The sequence below is a fragment of the Uranotaenia lowii genome, chromosome 3 (assembly GCF_029784155.1).
Source record: "Uranotaenia lowii strain MFRU-FL chromosome 3, ASM2978415v1, whole genome shotgun sequence".
Classification (NCBI taxonomy): Eukaryota; Metazoa; Arthropoda; class Insecta; order Diptera; family Culicidae; genus Uranotaenia; species Uranotaenia lowii.
The window spans coordinates 362,229,873-362,237,944 of record NC_073693.1 but is presented as its reverse complement, the minus strand read 5'-3'; the positions used below and the strand labels follow the sequence as shown (position 1 = coordinate 362,237,944).

The window sequence follows — 8,072 nt, the reverse complement described above, 5'->3', positions numbered from 1 at the left end:
GCCAACGTTGTTTGGTGGTTTCCGGAAGCAGCAAACGGATTCCAACTGTGTAGATCCAGAGCATCTGACCAACGCAAAGGTAAATGCAAACGGAAAGTAGCACACAATTCACAAGTAAACTTTTGGGGAACATATTGTCGCCTAGCCGGACAACGACAACTGATTTTGATTGTGGGTAACCCACAAACCAACAATCAAAATTAGTTGTCGTTCTTCAGCTTGGCGCTAATGTTTTCCCCAAAAGTTGGATTGTAATGTGTAGGCCTCGGCCTTACCTTGACAACATTGGGGGTGGGGGTCGAATGAAATTACGGATAAACTATTAATTCGACATTAATGCGAAAAATCTGCAGCACATGTTGCCATACAACTGTGAACTGACTGACGGATTCAAAAAAAAGTTGCATGCAATGAAATATTTCATGCATACAAGTTCTGAGCAGCAAATGTTTTGGAGTTTGTGCTGCCACCTGGTTTTTCGTTATATTACTACAAACGAACTACCAGAACAAGAAAAGATACTAACAGAATTGAAGATTCAATTTTTAATTTTATCGTAATTCCAAATCTTTTATCTATTTTATATATATGATTATAACAAGTTAACATTTGTAGTAAGCAAAATAGTTTTTTTTTATGTTTTTGTCCGAGGACTTGTTTTTAAAGGTAGCAAGCTTTCATTCTTCCCAATGCTGGAGTACTTTCACAATACTTTTGTAATTCCAGAGAATGATGCTAACACTGTAGGTACATGAATTTATTTTCAAACTTCCAGCTGAATCCAATATCAACAGCACCGTGTTGTGGTAACCTTCCCTTTTCTAACCATTTCCTCCAAATTCCAACTTACCAATCTCACACGATACAACACCATCCCTGCCCTGAATCAATTCAACATTTCGCCGCCAACAAACGTACCAATAGCCTATTGGATAGCGTTGGTGACTTATAAGATGAAGGTTTTGGAATCGATTCTCTATTCCAATTTAGGGAAGAATGGTTGGATGGTTTGTTGGCGGCGAAATGTTGAATTGATTCAGGGCAGGGATGGTGTTGTATCGTGTGAGATTGGTAAGTTGGAATTTGGAGGAAATGATTAGAAAAGGGAAGGTTTACCACACGTGTGACGGATTTTTTCAGTACGAGTCGTTAAAATATATAATGAGGCTTATCGAGTGCTGGAAAAATCGAATTTTGCAACGTGTTTCATTCAACAAGAAGCGCATTTCAACAAATATTTAACAACATGTGGGAGAATATGCCAACGACTAAAAATTTATGATCAAATAGGTTGTGGAATGAACTTTTCGAAAAGTAGTACCGTAAACTGGGGAAACATTGATCACACTTTTATATAATTTTCGAATATTTTAGAAGGGGTTGCTTTTTTGAAACATTTTTTTTAAATTCTTACTGAGGCGAGGAGTATAAAACATGATCATTGGTAGCAGAAGTGAGACAAGGATGTATCTTATCACCGCTACTTTTTCTCATCGTAATGGATGAGATTCTGACTGGATCAAAGTCAATGTCGGAAAGACCAAGTCGATGGAGATCAACACAGGAAATCCCTCCAGTTTCATGGTAGCTGGGCAACAAGTTGAAAAAGTGGAGTGCTTCCAGTATCTTGGTAGCCAGATAACGCCTGATGGTGGTACCAGGAAAGACATCGAAACCCGGATCAGAAAGGCCCGATTTGCGTTTGCGAGTCTCCGAAACATCTGGCGGTAACTTTTTTTTTTTTTTTTTTTATTTGCCAGATCTCTCTACGAACAAAAATCCGAATCTTCAACTCAAACTTCAAATCCGTATTGCTGTACGGGTGCGAAACTTGGTGCACATATGCGGTGACGACGCGAAAACTGCAAGTTTTTGTGAATCGCTGTCTGCAGAACATCATCCGCGCTTAGTGGCCTGACAACTGGATCTCGAATGAGGAACTACATCGCCGGTGTCATCAAAGGGCGCTAGAAATCGAGATTCGGGAACGTAATTGGAGATGGATTGGGCACACGCTGCGGAAAGATGAAAACGAGATTTGCAGAGAGGCGCTTGATTGGAATCCAGAAGGTCATCGAAGAAGAGGCAGACCCAGAAACTCGTGGCGGTTTAAGCCTAGCCGCTGAAATCCGAACTGTCGACGAGAATCTTGACTGGGACCAGGTGAAGACGCTTTTACCACGGCCCTATGCACCGGTGGATCGGCGCGGGATCATTAATAATAATAATAATTGATAGCAGAATATTCAAACGACATTAGTGGCTATAACTAAATGTTTGTGACAAAACCAATTTTCATGTTTCAGTGAAGTTGTGACTATAATACCTCAACATCTTCAAAATTATGGTTTTGAGTTTTAGAGAAGGCTTAAAACATCAATAACAGTATTTTTTTTTTGTTTGGACTCAATTGAATTTTTCAACGCTTTCTTTCAAAAACAAATATACTTAAAAGATGGACAATGTTGCTGCATACATTTAGGGGCAAAAATTATAAATTCTCAATGTTTTTTGGCCTCAAAAAAAAATGAAATTTTACCATCATGCAATTCCCTAAGTCCTTCCACTGTTACCTAATTTGTTCATTTTTTTTTTAATGAAACATAACCATTTGATAGGGTTTTTAGCCATTTGTTCTATACAAGCTTTCCCATAGAAAAAATGTCCGTTTTTTTTTCTAAATATCCATAAAATTATCATATAATGACCATAAAAATAGCTCTCAAACTAAACTTATACAAAGGAAAAAACTTGAACTTTCTCATAAAACAACCCATTTGCTTCTAAATGCTATCATTTTATCAGGAGAGGTGTTGTTTTGGAGTCTTCGAAAAAAACAGATATTTAAAACTTTAAAACTACATTTAAAGTAATATAAAAAAATCTCCAACAATAAACCATATTTGGCCTATATGAAACTTAATTCATAGGTTTTCAAACGTAGAAAACAGTTTTCAGACATTTTAACTTAAGACTTACCCAAGCAACATAAAGTCTCGTTAGAAAGGTTCAACACAGATTAATCATAATAATCAATCTGTTAAAATTTGTTTTATTCAGCCCAAAATTGAAGTTTTTATTGAAACTTTGAATTTCCATAACAGATTTGAACGGCCTTCTATTTGAACGGCCTAATCGTTTAATCAGCAATAACAAAAAAACTCTCCTCTCCTCTCTTACTTTCTTCTCGGAATCCATCTTTATTCATCCCACCACCTCAATTCATCTTACTGAATTGCTTTGTTTTTTACTTTTTTCGATACATGCCGACACACACGCCGGTTCTGCTACACATTGGTTTGATTTGTTTACTCAAGAAATTGAACAACCTAATGAAAAAAATTAATCCTGATTTGAACCGCGACCCTTCGAGATGATAGCCAAAAACGCTGCCACGAGGTCACACCTAAGTATTGCCTTACCAGCAGCCAAAATTCGAAGTGGTATAAGATTTCCTAGAATACCTGCAAGGGCAGCCAGCAGCGAAGACGCATGTTAATTATTACTCAGAAACAATACGAAACGGCATATAAATCAATCATCTGAAACAGATTATTTATCAAAAATAACTTTAAGTACGGACCTTCTGAACTCTTTCGAGTTGAATCTCAAATTTACCCTGTCACACAGAGAAAAAAATCTAAATTCAATGGATTTATTCATAATATCCTATTTTTTTTTTGATAGGTGGTGTATCGGGAAAGTTGTCCATAAACAAGATGAAAATGTGTTTGGTTATTCATAATCATTGCAAATTTGTTTTACAGTGAAAAAAATTGTAAACAAAAATTCCTAAGAAAAAATACATATATCTATTTCAATAAATCGTCCTTGTGGGAGATTTACAAATTGACAAATGTTATCCCTCTTCAGGTTATCTTAAATTTTAAAGAACACGTTACCAATACTACAAAATTTAAATTCGGTTTTATTTTACTAATTATGCCTTTGCTATTGAACAGGGTGGCCAGCGAACCGGGAAAACCGGGAAAATCGTGGAAAAACAGGGAATTGAAAATAACAACGGGAAAACCGTGAAATAACCGGGAATTCGACATCAAAACCGGGAAAAAACCTTATGCAATGCTTATCACTTTTCTATATAAAACCTTCATATAGAAAAGGTTGAATTTAATCAAAAGTAAATTTTTATTAAAAATTTGACAAAGACGTAAATAGTATTTATTTGAGGAAAATACAAAATGGGAAGTGTTTATGCGTGTTTCCATTCTTCAATGTTCACTTTTCCACCAAATGTTGAAAATTAAACCCAGACCCGAGCAGACTTTGATGCCAAAAACTATAGCAAATTGATACTAAAATGAGGTGTGAACAGCAAAATGAGAGCACCATTTGCTGTCGAATTTTAGATGATAGCAAAATAAGGCATAATTAAGGTTTCCAAAATACTGGATTGCTTGCAACCTGAGAACAAAATAAGGTATCAACAGCAAACTGGAAGCAAATTGTGATGTAGCATTTATTTTGAAAGCAAAACAAGGCATCGTTCAGGCACTGTAAATCATATGAAATTTTCGAAAAAAATACATTTGAAATCAAAATTAAAAATGAAAGCAAACTGAGACCAAATTGAGCTTTTGATACCGCAATGATAGCATAGTTGGGTGTTGTTTTCCATCATGGAAAGATTACGTTTGACGCATAAGTACAACCACAAACAAATGCAAAATTGGGCATAATTGAGCTAGTATTTTTTCGGAAGTGAAAACTAAAAAGAGTTTTAACCAAAATGATATTTTTTTTGGTATTTTTATTGAAAAAGTCAACGCACATAAACATGAAATAAACATGACAAAAATGGCTTCTTCAAAAATAAAAAGATACAAAAACTTTAATTATCACGTTATCAAAATGTTGACACAGCTAAAATTTTATAAAAAGTGGTTAACATGTAGAAAACAATATATTTTAAACTGAAGGGTGCATTTCAAGTCAGTACGCATCAGGAAAACTATAACTATCAATTAATATTTTGTAAATGTCATGACGATTTTAATATACTCACTTAATATTCCAGCACCGATTGTAAAACGCAAAATGCAGAAAATAAAAATCTCTACTGTCGGTGATCCGAAGAAAAATCAAATTGTTAACAATGCTTGTTAACGATTTCAAAACTTTTTTTTGTTTCTAGGAAAAGTTATCAAAACGCAAATGCAGTCATGTTCACAATTTCAATTTGTTTCTAAACTTGAAATCAAGAAGAGAATTTTCTAGGTAGTTAAATAACGAGGCATTTTCTAAATTGTTTTTTTTGTGTGAAGCTTGCCTTCGTGAATTAAAAAAAAAAACTTTTTTTGTTTGTAAACGTTATTGGGCATCTATTTGAAAAAAAAAAATCAATTGTTGCATTTGTCGTGCTCACTATCAGAAAAACTCATCTTCATTTATTTTTCACAGCTTATAATTGAAGCACCCAAGTTTATTTTCCAGTAATACCTATTATAGTCACATCCGTCTTTCCTGAAACTCGTTTACTGAATTATCTTTTTTGAGATCATTCTGGAAACAAGTTTCAGGAAAGACAGTTGTGACTATAGGTATTAGTGGAAAATAAACTTGGGTGCTTCAATTGTAAGCTGTGAAAAATAAGTGAAGTGAGTGGTTCTTATAATGAACACGACAGCATTATCCATAACATCAATTTTCGGACGCCCCGTTAGAAATTACTTGATTGGTGGAACTATGCTATTTTTTTGTATGCAAAAACACTTAGTTTAATTGAAACATTCATACTGACAATACAAAAAGATCGCGTTATTCATTACATTAGTGCAGCTTGTCACAAATTATCTCGTGTTATTTTTAATAAGTTCAATTTCAATGAAAACAAATCATTTTAGTCTATTTTTATTTCCACTCCAATCGAAAATGCAATTGCATTATGCCGTAGAGAAGTAGTGGGTATACGGCAGCAGTTACCGAACCATTTTCTGTTTGTTTTTCTTCCGGAATGAACCTGTCGTTTTGTCAAATATTTGTGTTTGTTATCTTTCGTTTTTGGAGGGACGGTTCCGATAACCGATAAATCTCAGAGTGAAAGTGGTGTCGATCTTGAGGGCAACCTTTAGGATTGCGGTCTCGCGACAGCACGAGCTAGCAGATGTTGAAGAACAGGAAATCGTAAGTTTGGTTTATTTAGATTTTAAAATTTTATGTTATTTTTTTTTTCAAATTTCAATGACTGGAAGTGGAAACCAGCACAAAAATACACCTCCCAAGGCTTCGCCGCCAGTTCATCGTGGGCCCAATCGGAGTAGATTCTAGACTATTATGAAGGCACCAATGGTGGTCACTACTATCAGTCGAAACATGTACGGTCGGTATTATCCAAAATGTCCCCATCCTCCTCCTCTGTGAATTAGGCATTTCAGCAGCAACTAATTAGGTTTCCGAACTTTTCCAGGATCGATCCAGGAATTTTCGATTGTCTACGGTCGGACTACCCGTAACACAGGGACGACTGTTTTCTGACTTATAGCACCCGTCAGTCAGTCAGCTGCTGTTTCGTGTGTCGGTGGAGGTGGTTTTGTTATCTGTTCCCGGGCTGTTTCAAATCACCTGCGTGGGAATTTCCAGTAAGAATCAAGTATGTCAACCGGTGATACCTTTCTGTGGTAAAGTGCTCAATACACAGAAGCGTGCGGGCGGAACCACGACCAATCATGAAGATTACGTCGATGCATCTTGTCCGGAGGTAAGAGGAACTTTGAAGTTAATGAATTAGGTTAAATTTGAATCATAACTTTTTGTTTTCTAGGTTTCGGTGGTACGGTGCGAAATAAAAAGAAAAGATTAGATGCAAAGACGGGGCAGGTGATCTGCAAAAAGCGCTTAAGTAATCTGAGGAACCGGAGCTGGTGGGAGTGCCGGTGGTGCTGCTTTGGTTGCCGTTAATAATAGATAGATGATAGAGAAACAGTCAAAATCCTACTGGGGCGGTTTTTATCTCTATAATTCCAACTTTGTGCTGGTTATGATGGAATCCTACACTGGTTTCGCTCTCATCAACGACTCTCAAAGAATTCGTGCCCAACATGCCATTAACCGGGAACCAAGCCCTATGTGTGATGTTTTAGGTAAGTTTTTTTCACCTTATTTAGTTTTCCACGTGAAAAAGAAAATATTTAGAATATGTTTATCTATTTTTTAAACCCGTTACCCGGATGGTGACATTTACCGGATTTTATGGTTTAAATTTTTAGGCAAGAGTTAAATTGACTCATGCTTCGTTGACAAAAGTTCAAAAATTCTATGAGCACTGACTCCTCGCGCTAGGCATTTGAACTCGGGAAATGTTTGTTTTAGATGGTTTCTTCCATAATGTTGTATTTTTAGTATTGTTTGTGAATATCTTAACGCAAATAATAATTTTATCTATAAATAATTTTATCGATATCACAACATTAAATTTTGTAACTCAACACACAGATTTTTTACGCCTTTGTGTAGACAACTAAAATACGTGATTATAGATTCTAACAAATAATATTCTTATGTGATTATCAAACTCTGTTCTTAAAGTAATGCTTTGCTTCCTTAGTATAACTTTAGGCGTTTAGTTAGACGAAAGTGTACCGGAAGAGAATTGTGTTGCGACTTGAAAATAATAACAAGAAATTTTACTTTTTACTGAAAAATTTTAAAATCATAAAAAAAATTTTTTGTTGAATTTTTTAGTAAGCTTTCTTATTTATATTTATTCAAAACAAAAAAATCAATACTCGAGCATACGTTTACGACCAAATTATAGAAAAATTTGCTATCATGCCTTGAGAGTGAAATTTGCTTTACATAGTGTGGTACACAGCAAAAGTGAAAGCAAAGTTTACGTGCTTGATTAGCAACGTGATGCCAAATTTTGCTTAATCTGAGATTTCATGGGTTCACCTTATTTTTCGAAAGATTCGAGAGCATAATAACTTCAAATTTTGCTATCACTAAAAATATGTGATGCCTTATATTGGCATTATTGTGCTCTCCAAGCTCTCGGAAAACGAGGTGTAACTAGGGTCTCAATTTTAGCAAAATTTGGTATCACTTTGCTAACC

General features: G+C 35.3%; 1 long non-coding RNA gene across 1 annotated transcript; it reads left to right on the top strand.

Annotated features, from left to right (window-relative positions):
• Positions 1-6,044: 6,044 nt before the first annotated feature.
• Positions 6,045-7,093, top strand: LOC129750568 (uncharacterized). Its single transcript, XR_008738416.1, has 4 exons — positions 6,045-6,144; positions 6,213-6,340; positions 6,428-6,718; positions 6,782-7,093. It is a non-coding gene; the product is annotated as an uncharacterized LOC129750568 (long non-coding RNA).
• Positions 7,094-8,072: the final 979 nt, after the last annotated feature.